General features: G+C 36.0%; 1 protein-coding gene across 19 annotated transcripts in view; it reads left to right on the plus strand.

Moving 5' to 3' along the window:
- Window positions 1-18,653, plus strand: part of ATG10 (autophagy related 10) — a 260,981-nt gene that overhangs the window by 85,232 nt on the left and 157,096 nt on the right. The window lies entirely within an intron of this gene.

Here is an 18,653-nt window from a genome sequence, read left to right on the forward strand (position 1 = left end):
TGTTAAGACAGTTAATCAAAGGGGCGCCTGGGTGGCGCAGTCGGTTAAGCATCCGACTTCAGCCAGGTCATGATCTTGCGGTCCGTGAGTTCGAGCCCCGCGTCGGGCTCTGGGCTGATGGCTCAGAGCCTGGAGCCTGCTTCCAATTCTGTGTCTCCCTCTCTCTCTGCCCCTCCCCCGTTCATGCTCTGTCTCTCTCTGTCCCCAAAATAAATAAACGTTAAAAAAAAAAATTTTAAAAAAAAAAAAAAAAAAAAAAAAAAAAAAAAAAAAAGACAGTTAATCAAAGTGTCCTGTCCTCCCCCGGCCTAGGGTGAGCATATGACTAACCTAATAGAGGCCCAAGGATGGAAAATGGATGGAGTAGACTCATTCTGAATGTGATGCCCTGAGGAGTCTATTAGATCTTTTTATCTACATCCCCAGAGCTAACATGGTTCCTGTCTTTCCCCAGGCAGAGATAAATTTTTCCTTAAATTCTAGGAACTAGCACCTATCCTTTCAATAAATTGCTTTTTGTTTAGTTTAGCTCCAGAATCAGTTTCTATTGCTTGCAGCCAGTGAACCTTAAGACAGTATTGTATACCTATGTCGGTTCCTAAAGGATTTGAACTATATTGTGTAATCAGTAAGGCACTCTTGGCAATTTTTGAACAGAGAGCTTTATTTTTAAGAAGATTTGGAGATGTCTTATTAGATTAGAACAAGGAGAGATTGAATTAGATTCACCATTAGAAGGCTGTTAAAATGTCCAAGCACAGGGGTGAATAAAGGTGCAAATTAGACTGATTGCAGGAGTAGAAAAAAGTGATGGAGAAGAGCAGGGTTGGTACTAGGGTGAGGCAAGAGAGGCATACTCACCTAGGATGAGTACCTCCTTAAATTTTGTGCTCTAGGCACCTCTCTTATCTCATCCTAGATTTCACTCTGGAGATGATATTTAAAGGGAAAATTGAAGGGCTCAGTGACTGATTGGATACAGGAAATAATCATAATCATAATTACACCTATCACTGTGCAGATATTGTTCTAAGCTCTTTACCTTTAACTGAAAAATACTGTGTAGGGTAAATTTTACTGTCTTCATTTTACTGTTGAGTAATGTGTCTAGGTTACCTAGGTCATAAGGGAAAGAGCTGAAGTGTAAGAAAAAGGGATTTAAATATGAGAATTCTACCAAACATATGAAGAAGAATTAGTGCCAGTTGTATACAAGCTCTTTTAGAAAATATAAGAAGAGGGACACTTCTCAGTTCATTTTATGAAGTTAATATTATTATACTGATACTAAAATCAAAGATAGTACAAAAAATAAAACTATAGATCTATATCCCTTCTGAATACAGATGGAAAAATCTTTAACCAATATTAACAAAGAATTCAGCAATATAAAAATTATACAGCATGACCACATGTGGTTCATCTTAGAGATGCAAGACTAGTTTATATATTTGAAAAATAAATTAATACAACCCACTATGTTAAGTGATTAAAGAAGAAAAATGATATCAAATTAATCAACACTGAAAAAGCATTTGACAAAACTCAGCACCTGTTCTTGATACGAACTGAAAAATAGAAACAGAAGGAAACTTTCTTTATTTGATAAAATGTATAGTTTTTATTCTATTTAATGGTGAAAGGCTGAATGCTGTCGTCTTCAGTCTGGGAACAAGTCAAGATTATCTCTTCTCACCATTCTTATTCAAATAGTGATAGAAGTCCAGCCTGTGCAATAAGGCAAGAAGAGGAAATAAAAGATACAGATTGGAAAGGAAGAAACAAAACTGTCTCAATTTGCAGATGACCTGACATGATTTTTTTATGTAGCAAATTCTAAGAAATCTATTAAAAATGTTTTAATGTTTATATTTGAGATGGGGTGGTGAGGAGGGACAAAAAGAGAGAGAGGGAAACCCAGAATCCAAAGCAGGCTCTAGGCTCTGAGCTTTCAGTGCAGAGCCTGACATGGGGCTCAAAATCACGAGCCATGAGATCATGACCTGAGCCGAAGCTGGATGCTCAATTGACTGAGCCATCCAGGTGCCCCCTAAGAAGTTTATTTTTAAAAATGCAGCAAACCTAGAATTAATAAGTTAGTTTATCAAGCTCACTGGATACAAGAAAACATACAGAAGTCAATTGTATTTCTGTATACTAGCAATGAACGTGTGGAAATGACTTTAAAAATATCCCTTATAATTGCTCTAAAGAATTGGAAAATACTTAGGTATAAATCTAATAAAATGTTAATAGGACTTATATGCTGAGAACCATAAAATGCTGATAAAAGAAATAACAGAAAATTACATAAAATGGAGAGATAGAAAGTATTCATAAATTGGAAGATTGGAGACAGAGATGATAACAATTCTCCGTAACTAGACATATAGATTAACACAATTCCTATCAAAATTCCAGTAAGATTTATTGTAGATATAGACAATATTGTCCTATAGTTTTTTTTGAAAAATCAAATGAACTAGAATGGGAAGAATCAGCCTACCCGATTTTAAGACTTAATGTAGCCACAATAGTAAAGATTTTGTGGTATTAGTGGAGGGATAGACACATTGTTCTCAGTGAAAGAGAATAGAGACTCCAGAAATAGACCCATATAAATATGTTCACCTGATTTTTGGCAAAAATACAAAAACAATTCAGTTGAAGAAAGATAGCTATTGCAACAAATGTAGCTGGAGCAATTGGACTCCCAGAGGTAAGAAACCAACCCTGACCTACATCTTACACTTCATACAGAAATTAACTCAAAATAAATCATGGACTTAAAACTACAATATAAAACTGTAAAGCTTTTAGGAAGAAAATAGAGATTTTTGGGGGGATCTAGGACCAGGCAAAAAATTCTTTGACTTGAGACCAAAAGCATTCTCCATAAAAAGAAAAATTGGTAACTTGGACTTTCTCAAACTTAAAAGCTCTTGCTGTGCAGATGACCCAGTTAAGAGAATAAAAAGAGGGGCGCCTGGGTGGCTCAGTCGGTTAAGCATCTGAGTTCGGCTCAGGCCATAATCTCATGGTTCATGGATTCGAGCCCCGGATTGGGCTCTGTGCGACAGCTCAGAGCCTGGACTTGCTTCGGATTCTGCCTCTCTCTCTTGCTCTCTCTCTCTGTGCCCCTCCTGTGCTTGCACTCTGTCTCTGTCTCTCAAAAATGAATAATGTTAAAAAAAATTTTTTTTAAAGAGGATGAAAAGAAAAGTCCCAGAGTTTGGGAAATTATTTACACACCACATATCCAGCAAAGGACCTTTATTGAGAATATATAAAGAGTTTTCAAAACTTAAACAGTCCAATAGAAAATAGGCAAAAGACATGAAGGGACATTGAAGAGGATGTAACGATGCAAATTAAAACCATGATGAGATATCAGTACACACCTATCAAAATGGCTAAAACAAAATTTTAAATAGACAGAAAAACAGTTTCAACGTCAAAGCTGGCAAGAATACAGAGAAAGAGAATCACTGATACAACTGCTGGTTGAAATGTAAAATGATATGTGGTTTCTTAAAAAACTAAGCATTCAATTGTCATTTAATGCAGCAGTTACCTCCTAGGCATTTATCCTAGAGAAATGAAAACATATGTTCATCCAAAAACCTGCACACACATTTTTATAGCAGTTTTATTGGTAATAATGGAAAACTGGAAACAACCCTTTGATGGGTATATAGTTAGAAAACAACAACAACAACCGTGGCACAGCCATACTATGGAACAGTATACAGCAATAAAAAGGAACAAAGTACTGATATGCACAACATAGATGAATCACCAGAGAAATATGCTGAGTAGATAAAACCAGTCCCCCAAGGTTATGTAATGTATGATTCCATTTATATACCATTCTTAAAATGATAAAATTATAGATTGGAATACAGATTGCCAGTTAAGGCAAGAGAGAAGGCAAGGAGAGAAGTGTGGCTATGGAAGTACAACACAAGGGATCTTTGTGATGATGGAAATGCTCTGTATCCTCCCTGTATCAGTGTTCATATCCTTGTTTTAATTTTGCATTATTTTTGCAAGCTATAACAGTTGATGGCAATTGAGTAAAGGATAGACTTTTTGTATTATTTTTTTATAATCCATGTATATCTGATGTGTTTTATAATCATTTTAAGATTAAAAGTTTAGTTAAAAAATGATTTTAGATTTCAAAGTTAATAAAAAGGAGAATGAAGGTGCTTTTTAATATAACTGGGAAAATCCCATCCCTTTAATGTGGGTGGTTTCCAGAACTTATTTGAAAAATCCAATGAAAATAAATTAACACAAATATGCTGATGTTTAATAGGCACTTAACATCTTAGAATTTTTTTATATTGTAGTAAGAGAAAACTTGTTGACTGAAACGGATCTCTAATTGATGTGATTTCAGGCAACATGACCAGATCAAGTGGAGCAATCTTAGTAATGTAGGACATTTTTTGGGGAGGGAGTAATATATAGGCAAGTGTTCTTTCTAGGGACCTCATTTAGAAATCAGCTTTTCTGCTATGACTGCCTTTTTTAAAATTAACTTGTTTTATTTTTTATTTTTTTTAATTTACATCCAAATTAGTTAACATATCGTGCAACAGTGATTTCAGGAGTAGACTCCTTAGTGCCCCTTACCCATTTAGCCCATCCCCCCCTCCCACAACCCCTCCTGTAACCCTCAGTTTGTTCTCCATATTTATGAGTCTGTTCTGTTTTGTCCCCCTCCCTGTTTTTATATTATTTTTGTTTCCCTTCCCTTTTGTTCATCTGTTTTGTCTCTTAAAGTCCTCAAATGAGTAGAGTCATATGATTTTTGTCTTTCTCTGACTGACTAATTTCACTTAGCATAATACCCTCCAGTTCCATCCACGTAGTTGCAAATGCCAAGATTTCATTCTTTTTGATTGCCGAGTAATACTCCGTTGTATATAGATACCACATCTTCTATATCCATTCATCCATTGATGGACATTTGGGCTCTTTCCATACTTTGGCTATTGCTGATAGTGCTGCTATAAACATGGGGGTGCATGTGTCCCTTTGAAACAGCACACCCGTATCCCTTGGATAAATGCCTAGTAGTGCAATTGCTGGGTCATAGGGTAGTTCTATTTTTAGTTTTTTGAGGAACCTCCATACTGTTTTCGCAGACTGCCTTTTTAAGGCTTAAAGAAAAAAAGCTTATTTATCCATTTTGAGAGAGAGAGACAGAGAGAGACAGAGAGAGACAGAGAGAGACAGAGAGAGAGAGAGAACAAGCAGTGGAGAGGCAGAGAGAGAGGGAGACAGAATTCCAAGCAGGCTCCTTGCTCTCAGTGCTGAGCCCAGCATGGGGCTCGATTCTTTGAACCATGAGATTATGACCTGAGCTGAAACCAAGGGTCAGACACTGAACCGACTGAGCCACCCAGGTGCCCCATGCCTTTTTAAGCTTTTTTTCTCCCTTCCTTCAATTCTCTGCCTTCCATGACATTCAAGGAAGAATTTGACAGTGGAGTAGCACTAGAAGGATGCAACTCAGGAGTGATCATTTGAATGTATACTTTTTCACTTGAAGTTAGGAATTGGATTTCTCCTTTAATATTATTAGCATGCTTTATTGGTAGGGAGATAGGATTTAATCTTGCTATTACAATAATTTCCATAAAATGTCTTCTTACAGATTTCACACCTTAGTGTGAACTAAGAAATTCCCAGGATACCTGCATGTTGACAAACTTCTACCTAAAATTTAACAAGATCTATTTTTCCCATATTTTTGTAATGTGGACAAAATTGACTTGAATTATATCTCTTACTTATAGATTGCAGTGAAGGCTTTTCAAGAAGTGTTTTCAGTTGTATTAATACTGACTTAAGGTCATTTGGTTAATACATAGTCAGGGAGCTGTAGAAACCACATTATAAGGCCAGGGTTAATTAGTACCAGTGAAATCATATTATAGAGAATGTAATACTAAAAAGCTTTCTGAATAATAAGACTATTTCCATAACAAAATGTTTGAAACACATGTGTCTGATTTTCTTCTTGGAATGTAAAAATAATTGTATTTATAATAGATGCATCTACATACTTAAAATGGAAATATGGAATTTTTATAGAAATGCTACAAATTTGGTTAAATAGCTTTTATATTTGAATATCAGTTTGAACATTTTTATTTTGGGTTGTCCCATTAAGTTATCTTCTAAATTTAGTATATGGTAAAAGTAATTATCAAACCAATGGAGGGAAAGAATGGTTATGTATTAAATGTTATTAGAATAGCCAGATAACTACTTGGAAAAACAAGATTGTGTACCATCTTCATATCATATGCCAAAACATCATATGCTAAATGCACAAATTCAAATATAAAAGTGCTAAAGGGAAACTATAGGTTTATATTTTTATAATATGAAGTGGCAGGGGCTTTCTAAACATGACACCGATAACAAAAAAAAATATGTTACTGATCTCTATTGGTATGTAACAAACCATGCTGAAACTTAGTGACTGAAAACAATGGTGTGATTGTATCTCTCTTAAGATCTGTAGATTGGTTAGGTTGTTACTCCAGGGTCTCACCTGGACTCATTTATGAGGCTGCTTTTGTCTGGTGGATTGGCTGGAGCTGAAGGGTCTAAGAGCCTGCAATATCTCCCTCTTTGTTGTGTTTTATTCAGTTGTCTGGCCCAAGCTTCTCTACATGGTGGCTGGGTCCTGAGGAAGTAAATCAGAAGGTATGGGGCAGAACCCATCCTAGGTGGCCTAGGAGGCCTAAGCTCCAGAAGTCACACTTCTGCCACATTGTATTGGTCACAAGTTGCAAGGTCAACCAGATATAAGGGGGTAAGTAAATAGATTCCATTTCCTGAGTAGCAGTATCTCATTACAACGTAACATGGCCATAATGAGGCATAATTTTTTGGCATCCATTACTATAATGATCTCCCCCAGTATCTCTCTTGCTATCTAGACACTGCCTGAAAACAGGAACCAAGTAGATTTGGGTAAAATTTTAGATATATCCCTTACCCTCTGAACATTTACTGCTTACTTTCTACAATTTAAGGTCTAAATAGGTTTGGATTATGTGGTAGCCTTATTCTTTGAACTTGCCAACCATATCTGTACTACCCTTATTCATAATTGAAATCACTTTTTCAGTGACTTTAAGCAGTTTGATTATGATGTGCCTTGGTATAGTTTTCTTCATGTTTCTTGTGATTGGGATTCATTGGGCTTCTTATACATGTGGGTTTATAGCTTTATAAGTATTTACTTATCTCCCCCGACCCCATTCTTTTCCTTTGGGGACTTCATTTACACACATATTGGATTACTTGAAGTTGCCCCAGCTCATTGGTGCGCTGTTCATTTCTTTATTTGGTCTTTTTTTTTCTGTTTTATTTTGGGTAGTTTCATTGCTTTGTCTTCGTGTTTACCGATCTTTTCTTCTGCGCTGATCTTTCTCAGATGTGTTTTTCATCTCTATAAATTTGGTTTGGGTCTTCCTGCTCCCTTCCCTCACCCCCAGTTTTATTGAGATATAATTGACATATATCAGTGTATGAGTTTAAAGTGTATAGCATGATGGTTTGGCTTACATATATTGCGAAATGATTACCATGATAGGTTCAGCTAACATCCATCTTCTCATATAGATAAAATAAAAAGAAAAGAAAGAAAAAACAAAAAAGAAATTGTTCTTCTGATGTGAACTCTTAGAATTTACTTTCTTAACAGCTTTCTTGTATATCATATAGCAGTGTTAGTTCTGGTAAGCATGTTGTACATTACCCCCACAGTACTTATTTACCTTATAACTAGAGTTTTACCTCTTGGCCACCTTCCTCTAATTCCTCCTTCTCCCACCCTCCACCTCTGGTAATCACAAGTCTGATCTTTTTCTATGAGTTTTAAAAAATGACACATTTAAGTGAGATCATATAGTATTTGTCTTGGGCTTATTTCACTTAACATAATGCCATCAAAGTCTGTTTGTGTTGTTGTAAGTGGTAGGATTTCCTCATTTTGTTTTAACATTTATTTATTTTTAAGAGAGAGAGACAGAGTGTGAGCAGGGCAGGGGCAGAGAGAGAGGGAGACACAGAATCCGAAGCAGGCTCCAGGCTCTGAGTTGTCAGCACAGAGCCCGACGCAGGGCTCGAACCCACACTTTGTGAGATCATAGGCTGAGCCGAAGTTGGACGCTTAACTGACTGAGCCACCCAGGCACCCCAGGATTTAATTTTTAATGGCTAAATAATATTCCATTATATATACTACAACTTTTATTCATTGATCCACTGATGGACACTTAAGTTGTTTCCATGTCTTGGCTATTGTAAATAATGCTGCTGTGAACATGCAGGTGCAGAAACTTTTTGTTTCAATGTTTTTGTTTCCTGTAGACATATTCCCAGAATTGGAATTGCTGGGTCATATGATAGTTATATTTTTAATTTTTTGAGTATCCTCTATGTTTTTTTCCACAGTACCAATTTACAGTCCCACCAACAGTGCACAAGAGTTCTCTTTCCTTACATCAATACCAGCATTTGTTATCATTTGTATTTTTGATGATGGCTATTCTAACAGATGTGAGGTGATATGTCATTATGGTTTTAATTTGCATTGCCCTAATGAATATATTCTGAGCATCTTCTCTTGTATCATCTCACGTTTTGTGTATCTTCTTTGGAAAAATGTCTCTTTAGGTCTTTTGCCGATTTTTCAATTGGGTTGTTATTATTATTATTAATATTTTGCTGTTGAATTGTATCACTTCTTTATGTATTTTGGATATTAACCCCTTACTGGATATATGGTTTGCAAATACTGTTTTCCCATTCTGTAGGTTGTCTTTCCACTTTGTTGTTGGTTTCTTTTGTTGTGCAGAAGCTTTTTAGTTTGATGGAGTCCTATCTGTTGTTTCTTTTTTTTTTTTTTTAATTTTGTTGCTTGTGCTTAGATGTCATATCCAAAAAATAATTACCAAAACCCATGTCAAGGAGCTTTATTCCTATGCTTTCTTCTATGAGTTTCATGTTCCAAAGGTCTTTTTTTGAAAATCTACTAAACATGTTTAATGTTTCCTCTGGTTTAGGGGATGGCGATTGATATCCATACACTAAATCTGGCCCACAAGATTTGTTTTGTAAATAAAGTTTTATTGAAGCACAGCCATGTCCATTCATTAACATATTGTTTGTGGCTGCTTTTTTGCATTACAGTGGCTGAGTTGAGTAGTTGTTACAGAGACTGTATGGCCTGCAAAACCTAAATTATGTACTATCCTGCCCTTAACAAAGAAAAAAAAAATCTGACCCCTGGGCTTCTTGAACATAATGGTGGAATACATATAATAACTGTTTTGCTATGTTTACTAATTCTGTCAGTGATATCATTTCTGGGTTACTTTCAATTGATTTTTTTTTTTTTTTTGCTTCATTTTGACTTGTAGTTTTCTGCTTTTTTACATGCTTTTTTTTAAAATTAGATGGCAGACTTGGTGGATTTTACTTAGTATGTGCTGGGTATTTTTGTTTTCTTTCTTTTTTTTTTACATTTATTTATTTGATAGAGACAGAGACAACACAAGCTGAGAAGGGGCAGAGAGAGAGGGTGAGAGAATCTCAAACAGGCTCCACACTGCCAACACAGAGCCTGACATGGGGCTCGAACTCACAAAACTGTGAGATTATGACTTGAACCAAAACCAAGAGTTGGAAACTTAACTGACTGAGCCACCCAGGCACCCCTATTTTTGTTTTATTCTAAATATTTTTTAACCTTGTTCTGGGATACAGTTAGGTTATCTGGAAACAGTTTGATCCTTTTCAAATCTGAAAGTTAAGCTTTGTTAGATGGGACCAGAGCAGCCTTTTGTGTGGGGTTGATTTTGCTCATTAATGAGATAAATCTCTTCAGAGGACTTTATCCAGTGCCCCATGAATTATGGCTAGGAGGACCCCAAATTACTCTCAGCCCTATGCAGGTATCAGTTTTCTCTAATTCTTTTGGATGGCTCTTTTCTTGACCTGAGTTTTTTCCTCAAACATATGAGCTAATCCATACTCAGCTGAAGATGTGAGGGATTTCTTTTTTCTGTGCTGCTCTCTCCTCTCTGATTGTTTGCCCTGAAAGCTCTTAACAGTCATGGCCTCCCTGGCTTCTCAGTTCCATCTCCTACAGTCAGGAAGCCTGGTTGGCTCGGCCTGAGTTATGCCTCCCTGCACTGTGTCCTGAAAACTCTCTCTAGGCAATAAGCTGGAACAATCTTAGGACTTACTTTCTTGTTTTCCCACATCTCAGGGATCCCATGTCTTTGCTGCCTGATGTCCAATGTCTTGAAAAATCATTCTTTCATATATTTTGTTAAGTGTTTTAGTTGTTTCAGGTGGCAAGATAAATCTCTTCTCTGTTACTTCCTCTTGCCTAGTGATATTTGTGTTTCACTACATTAAAAGTAAATAACAATGCTATAGAACATACTGTAAACAAAGTTGAAAGACAAATGACAAACTGGGAAAAGCATTTGCAATTATTGTACCCTGCTAAGGATTAATAGCTCTAATATATAAGCAGGCCTTGTCAATCAATAAGAAAAAGATGAACAATCCCAATAGAAAAATGAAAATGTTATTTTTATTTGTTATTTGCTTTTATTAGTGGGCAGTTGGCAAAAGAACAAATTAAAATGACCAGTAAATATGTGAAAAGATTTTCTTTTCTAATAATATCAAAGAGATACTAATAGAAATGACACAGAAATACCACTTTCATCTATCATATTGCCAAGGAAGAAAACAAATGGTGATATGCATTGGTGACAAAACAGGTACTGCCTTTCTGGAATGCAATCTGGTAATATGTATGAAAATTAAAATAGTTACTTTTCTTAGCAATTCTAATTCTCGAAATTTGTCCTAATGAATAATCCCATAAATTTATAAGCAAAAAATTTTACTGTAGAATTACTGATAAAAACTGGAAATAACTTGAGTATTAGTTATTAGTCAAGTGATTAATCTTTATATATGCAATTATTTATTTTAAATTCTACAGTAATTATTTTTATAATTTTTTACAGTTATTTTCCTCAGTTGTTAAATATAGGTATGTATATACATTCAGATTATGACTAGTCTATTGCAAACAATGAGGTAGATAGATATTTATTAACACAAAAAGATAACATATTAAGTGAGGAAGACAAGTTATAAACTATTATGTATAGATGATACCATGGGAAATATACATACATACAAATACACACATATACATACACATACAGTAGTTCTCTGGAAGATAGAATTACAGGTGATTTTTCTTTTTAAAACATTTTTTTAATGTTTATTCATTTTTGAGAGACAGAGAGAGACAGAGTGTGACTGGGGGAGGAGCAGAGAGCAAGGGGGGCAGAAATTGAAGTAGGCTGCAGGCTCCAGACTTTAAGCTGTCAGCACAGAGTCCTGTGTGGGTCTTGAATCCACAAACTGTGAGGTCATGATCTGTGCCAAAGTCAGATGTGAATGAGCCGCACAGGTTCCCTTGATTTTTATTTTCTAGTTTCTCTTCTCATATTTAAAACATTTTTAAAAATAATGAGCATGTATAACTTCTACAGTCAGAGACAGACAAATAAACCAGAAAGGAAACCCTCACAGAGAAGCCTTATAAAGTTCTGAGACACTAGGTTTTATAAAATGAAAATGAGGGTTCCTGAGAGGCTCAGTTGGTTAAGCATCCAACTCTTGATTTCAGCTCAGGTCATGATCTCATGGTTTATGAAATCAAGCTCTGCATCAGGCTCCATGATGACAGTGTAGAGCTTGCTTGGGATTCTTTCTCTCCCTCTCTCTGTCTTTGCCCCTTCCCTGCTTGCGTGCTCTCTCTCTCTGTCTCTCTCTCTCAAAATAAATAAGTGAACTTAAAAAAAAAATAAAATGTTTATTTATTTATTTTGAGAGGTGGAGAGGAGCAGAGAGAGGGAGAGAGAATCTCAAGCAGGCTTCAGGCTGTCACTGCAGAGCTTGATGTTGTTGGTGGACTGGCAGGGTGGGGATGGGGGGCTCAATCTCACAGATCGTGAGATCATGTCCTGCGCTGGAATCCAGAATTGGCTCCTTAACTGACTGAGCCACCCAGGTGCCCAAACATCTTTGACTTTAATAATTTTTAAAGTCATTATTTTTAACATATCACCTAACAATATTTATGTCACAGGTAATAAATATCCAACAAAGAGTAGTTTGATTTTTAAAATTATTTTTTAAAAGTAAAATAAGAGACTAAGAATAGTTTTTACCAGACATCAAATTTACTTGGACAATGGGATGAGTTTATTATTATTATTATGATAAAATTAGGAGATACTAATTATCTCTATATGCGAGCCGCCTTTGATTTCATTTTAACTCCATTTTTGTCTATAATGTGATCTTTGATTATAAGAATTGCAGGGGCGCCTGGTTTGGCTCAGTTGGTTGAGCGTCCGACTTCAGCTCAGGTCATGATCTCGCAGTCCGTGAGTTTGAGCCCCGCATCAGGCTGTGTGCTGACAGCTCAGAGCCTGGAGCCTGTTTCAGATTCTGTGTCTCCCTCTCTCTCTGACTTTCCCCCGTTCATGCTCTGTCTCTCTCTGTCTCAAAAATAAATAAAAACGTTAAGAAAAAATAAAAAAGAAAAAATAAAGAATTGCAGATTATTTTGTTTTATTTTAACCAGGAGTGGTATATATACTTGCAGCCAGTATTTTCTTTTTCCCCCAGCACGTCACAGCCCACCGTGGCTCCTGCTTGGCTCCTCCTGGCTGGGGAGGGATGGCATTAGACAGGAAGCGCCAAGGTTTATATCACTGCTGAAGAAGTTGGGCCAGTACTTTGGTGCCTTTCCCCATGAGAGTCTCTCAGCTTTCTCTCAGTTTCTAAACCACTTCTTTACTCCTAGATATAACCTGTCTTCTAAAGAAAAAATCTTGTGTTTCTTACAATAAGGTGTATTACTTTAGCGGGAAAATTAACAGACATTAATGAACTTGAACTCTTACATTTCTTTATCTCCGTGCACCCTTATGATAACAGACCAACTCTTGAAACTTTGCAGAGACAAGCATTCTGTCAGCTTCTTTCCTTTGCCTTAGATGTAGTTGGCTTGCCACTAATATTGTACAATAGGAACCAGGGTTTATTATCAAAGATATTACTGACCTTTCAAATGAAAACACTGGCATATTAGTGTTCACATGGATATCATTTCTATAGTCCAATAAAGACTCCTAAAGCTTCACTTCTACAGTCTGTCTGGGTTTGGAATATTTTTATGCTCTGCTGTGAGAAAAGCAGGTGCACTTGCACATTTATTTCTAAGATTTGTCTATTTTGTCATATGATTTGGGTTTAAAATTTCTGCAGATGTCAATCTCAGCCATTTTTGCTATTAGTAGAGGAGCTTAAAAGGTAGCTCTTATAAGTCTAACTTCATATTTATTTTAGAACAGCTTAAACCTTGTAGCCTATTTTCTCTCTGATATGTTTTTTGTGGAATAACTTAAATCCAAAATTAGCTCAAAATGGAACCCTTCCCCTGTTGGAATATTGCTGTTTTAATACCTCACAGTCTTTTCCAGTTCGTGGTATCGACACTGCTTTGCAATTTGTTTTGCTGCCCTCTAGCCCTTTGGCTCTCCTTTCCATTATTGTATTTCCTTGGTGGGTGCCTGTGCCAGGTTCTGAGGCATTGAGGGGAGGGGTCTATAGGTTGTGGGCTCACTAGGCCAACTTTATTACTGAAGTCTTGAGAGCTCATAATGAGACTCATCTATCTAAAATATGACAAAGTTTGTTAGCTGATGTTAGCATCCTAGTGAAAATTGTGAGCTGGCCTGGTAATTTAGCATTTCATTCTAAAGTGAAGGTTTCTATGAACACATTACATAGACTAATGGACTTCCTTAGCAAAAGAAATAACCAATTAGTAATTCCATATCCTTTTATAACTGTGCTCTGCCACACCCCACTGCCCCAATTTTTGTTGTAAAATAATCAGATCAAATAATATCTTCTGTCTTCTAACTACTGTCTTTAATATTCATACTATATATATATATATATATATATATATGTCTTCAACTATACTTAGAAAATACATACAAAGAGATACCTATGAATTACATACAAAGAAATCTTATGAGTTACCTCAAGATTAAGGTAAATTCGCTCCATTTGCTTGGTAGTTGTGTACGGTTTTTGAAGCAATAATATATTTTATTTTTGCATATAGCAAAATTAGATCCCCTGCAAAATTATAGCCAGTTATATTTAAAATATCTTAAAGTTGTTATAAATTTGTAAAACAAAATTTCCAGTCAACATTGTTCTTTTTTTGAAGAAGGAATTTTCTTTTCTTTCTTGAGGAAGAAATATCATGTAAATACAAAGCATTTTTATTGTTGTTATGGGTGCTAATGACCTTTATCCCTCCAAATATTAGTATTAAAATTTAAAAACACCTTTTGCCAAACCCAAACATTCATCAATAAAGATCAAAGGTCACAGAGCTGTGATGATTCAGTAGTAAAATATCAAAGTATTTATAAAGTCTTTTTTACAGTTGCTTAAATTAGGTGAAAAGATTTATCGAAAGATCTAGGACCATCTCCAATTACAACAAAATATTTGCCCAAAGAAGTCTCAAGAGAACTTACAACAGATTCATTCTGCAAGAATTTTAACCTCAGCAACAAGGTAGCCATCTTTAAAACCTAAACCCAAACTAGAAACTTGAATCGTTTTCTTCATTTAATTTAAAAATACATTTCAAATAATTTCCCATGATAGTGGCTCCATTTTAATAGTTGAAGATGCCAGACTTGTAAGGTGTAAAATAATAGGCATATTTCTACTCTAGTAGATTTATTTTTCCTTAACTATCATTCATGTTGCTCACAAAACCAAACAAACCAATCTTGTAAAATTGGGATGGTGTTTATTATACCCTGTTCACAGTAGTGTGGGCCTAGGAGAAAATTGGTGTATGGATCTGGAGAACTAGAAGGAAGAGAATTGACATTTTAACACTGGTTTAACAAAACAAAACAAAAACCCATAAAGTTACCATATGGAAATGAATCAATTGTTGCTCTAAAGAAATCTTGTTTCCCACTGTGACATTCAGTGTAGATTCTGCAGTAGTTTTATTGTCTCATTCAAGATGTTCAGGAAAGTTGTCTTTCAGCCCAGGCTCTCAGAAGCTAAGTCCAGGTATGATGAGGGAGCGTGAGGCAGGCTGAGGGGCAAAATACAGGCTGGCACAGCCACTGCCACCAGCACCCCCTCAGGTGGAATATGTGTGATATTCCTCAAACACTCCTGGCTACCCAAGAACAAAGGAAAGGGGTTTAAGTGCTTGCCATGGTAATGTAGAAACAAAGACAAATGAAAAATTAAATTCCCTTACTGCCTACAGCCCACTGATAAGTCCTTGAAACCCAGCAGAGTGACCTCCCTCTAGGAGATCAGCTGCCTCAATGATGACAGTTTGCTAGGGGCAAAAGAGAACCTTAGCTTAACATTATCCCAACCTTGAGGATCCTGTAAGTCTACTTCCTTTATCTCAGCTGCCCCAGGATATATGCTAGCAATCATACTCTAAGCTTATGCTCCCCCCCCCCCCCCCATATACATCTAAAGGGTTTCAAGACTGAGGTTTTATTAAATGGTAAAAAATGGTGTTTCTCTAGCAACAGTTAGCCCCTCAAGGTCCTGGAAACCTTGCTTCCAAAATTCCTTAGAGACTTAACTCTATCCCTGACCCCCTCCCAACCTGAGGTTTATAATGAGTTACCCATCATGACCCCACTGCAGCTCTTCCTGCCCACAGGTCCTGTCCCCCTGCTTTAATAAAATCACTTTTTTGCACCAAAGACATCTTCAAGAATTCTTTCTTGGCCATCAGCTCTTTACCCCATGAACCCCATCACTCCAGAACTTCATCAGGTAAAGGCATTAAATACTTTTAGTTTAGGTTAATTAATTAGTTTTGAGACAGAAGAATGAAACATTTAGTCTCTCCTTAGGTTTAGTATTTTAATATCTAAAGAAATAGAATATATGGTAATAGTGAACTTAATTTATTTTTATTGAGCTCAGCCTTTTCTTTTTAATTATTTGCTAATGTTAGTTTTAACATTATGCAGATCAAGAGAGATCATTGTTTCTAGACTTCCATACTTGATTACCTAAAGACAAAGCTGTTAGCTAGTGGGATCAATTAAAAGTTTTCAGGTCCTTTAAGAATTGAATAAGATTTATTGAAACAGTCCTAGTCAGCTGCAAGAACAATATGAGTGAACAAGAACTGAATAGATAGTTCTCTTTTAAATGGTCCCCAATAAGCCACCCTGACCAATTGCATGGAACTTTGTTCAGCCTACCCACAACACATAGACTTGTTGACAGCATTGAAGTAAAACAGAAAAATGAATCTATAAGAGCAATAAGGCAGCATTACATTTTGAATTTAATTTAATTTAGATTTAAGTAGGGACTTAAAACTGACCTGAACCATGACCAAAAACTAGACAAAACAATACTAATTTGTAGATCTTCTTTCCCTCACCAAAAGGAAAATAAAAAGCTATCTGAGTAGTGGTTCAAACTGCAACCTACCTAGATTTATATTTTCTTAGATTACTCATTGGAAAAACACCATAAAAACAAGAAAAATCTAAATGATTTGTCAGCCAACCTCAATATGTTATTTAATTGGAAAAAAAAGTATAACTTCCCAGAGAAAAGAGTGGATGCAGTTTGTCCTCTATTTCATGGTAGTGTAATAAATTTAAAAAGTATTTTAATTGCTACCAATATTTAATAATTACTTTAAAAACAGTAAGTGCTTACATATATTGAGTAATTTCAGTTAAGATGAAATGTATTTAAGGGATAGTGGTGTAATTATTAATTGATAAAGTATTATAATTCACTATGTATGTTTCTCTTTTAGTCAGAAATAATAAGTGTATATTTAAATATCATTTATGTATATTCTTTTTCTATAAGTGGAATGACATTTATAGATATAGGAATCTTTAATTTACAGTGACTGAGACTACATCAAATTAATGATTAGTGACAGTAGAGTAAATATGTAATGTTTTACATTGTGTATGTTGGACTATACCTCTTATTCAGAAAATAGTGGTATATCTCTTTTCAAGTCAATAACGGTAATCATAAACAAGATAATTCCATCAGCACAAGTCAGTCTTACTCTGCATATATTAATTTAGCACAGTATTGCACTTAATAAATTATCATTAATCATAAATACATTTTCACATGTGCATATTTAAGTTTTTTGATGTCTGCTTCTTGGTTTTTCTGTAGGGCTAAGGTATAAGACACTCATTTCAAATCTAAGAAGCTGCATAATCAGTCTTTTGAAGCCCACTGCAATCAATATCTATGCAAATGGGGTAGTTATGGAATTTACACTGCTTTGTCAATCAATCACTAGTCAAGTCCCCCCCTACACTCGATATACTCATAGATTTTTTTCTTTTTTAAGGAGAAAACTTTTTTCTTTTTAAAGAAAGAGACTTCCTTTTATTTGTTATATAAACAAGTGCTACAGCTTTTCCTGCCTCTACCTCTTCATACTTACCTGCCAGCACAGTGAGTCAGCCCATGCTGCCAGTCTCTTTCTATGTGGTGGTGGTCAGGCTCCAGGCTTCCTGAGCGCCACCTGTGGCCTCCTATGGCCCTGTCTTTGAGTCTGAGTTCTTGAAAGAAGGAATGGACCTTTGGGACTCAGCTGGTTGGACCAGCCTCCCTAGAGTATTGATCATTTGCTGCTTGTCCACTGGCAGAGAAGTCTTCAGTGGATCACTGAAGGGCTCTTTCTTTCACCTTGATTCTTGCCAAGGACTTGGTGGGGCCATAGAAACCTTGCTAACTAAATAAGCAGAAGATGGAAACTGAGAAGGATAGTTAATTAGGTGGAATTTCAAAATTGGGGTTCAAGGTTTATTTGCATTGCATGGAGTAATGGACTGTAAGAAGAAATGTAATAAGGAAAATCTGAAGTTTTACACTTAGATTAAAGAGAAAAAACAAATTACTAAACATATACAAAGTAGGGAAAGCCTGGTTAATACTACTTGCAGTGAAAAACAAAACAAAGTAAAAACTAGATCTTTTTTTGGCTACCTATAACCACGGTATGAATCTTTAGTCTTGAGGACTGCTGAAGAAGCTAATGCATCTTAAGTCTTATAAAGACAACAAAGGAAGTTAATAATCCATCTGTTTTCTGTTGGTCAGCTCACATCTGGTGGATGCATTGAGTTCTGTTCTGAAACTTTTAAGAATAAGTCTGAAAAACTTGAACCTTTATAGAAGAGGGTAACTTAGATGATGAGGAAGCTGAAAATGTTAAAAGTTTAAAGTAGGTGGGGCGCCTGGGTGGCGCAGTCGGTTAAGCGTCCGACTTCAGCTCAGGTCACGATCTCGCGGTCCGTGAGTTCGAGCCCTGCATCGGGCTCTGGGCTGATGGCTCAGAGCCTGGAGCCTGTTTCCGATTCTGTGTCTCCCTCTCTCTCTGCCCCTCCCCCGTTCATGCTCTGTCTCTCTCTGTCCCAAAAATAAATAAACGTTGA

Source organism: Prionailurus viverrinus, chromosome A1 (genome assembly GCF_022837055.1).
Source record: "Prionailurus viverrinus isolate Anna chromosome A1, UM_Priviv_1.0, whole genome shotgun sequence".
NCBI classification, from domain to species: Eukaryota; Metazoa; Chordata; class Mammalia; order Carnivora; family Felidae; genus Prionailurus; species Prionailurus viverrinus.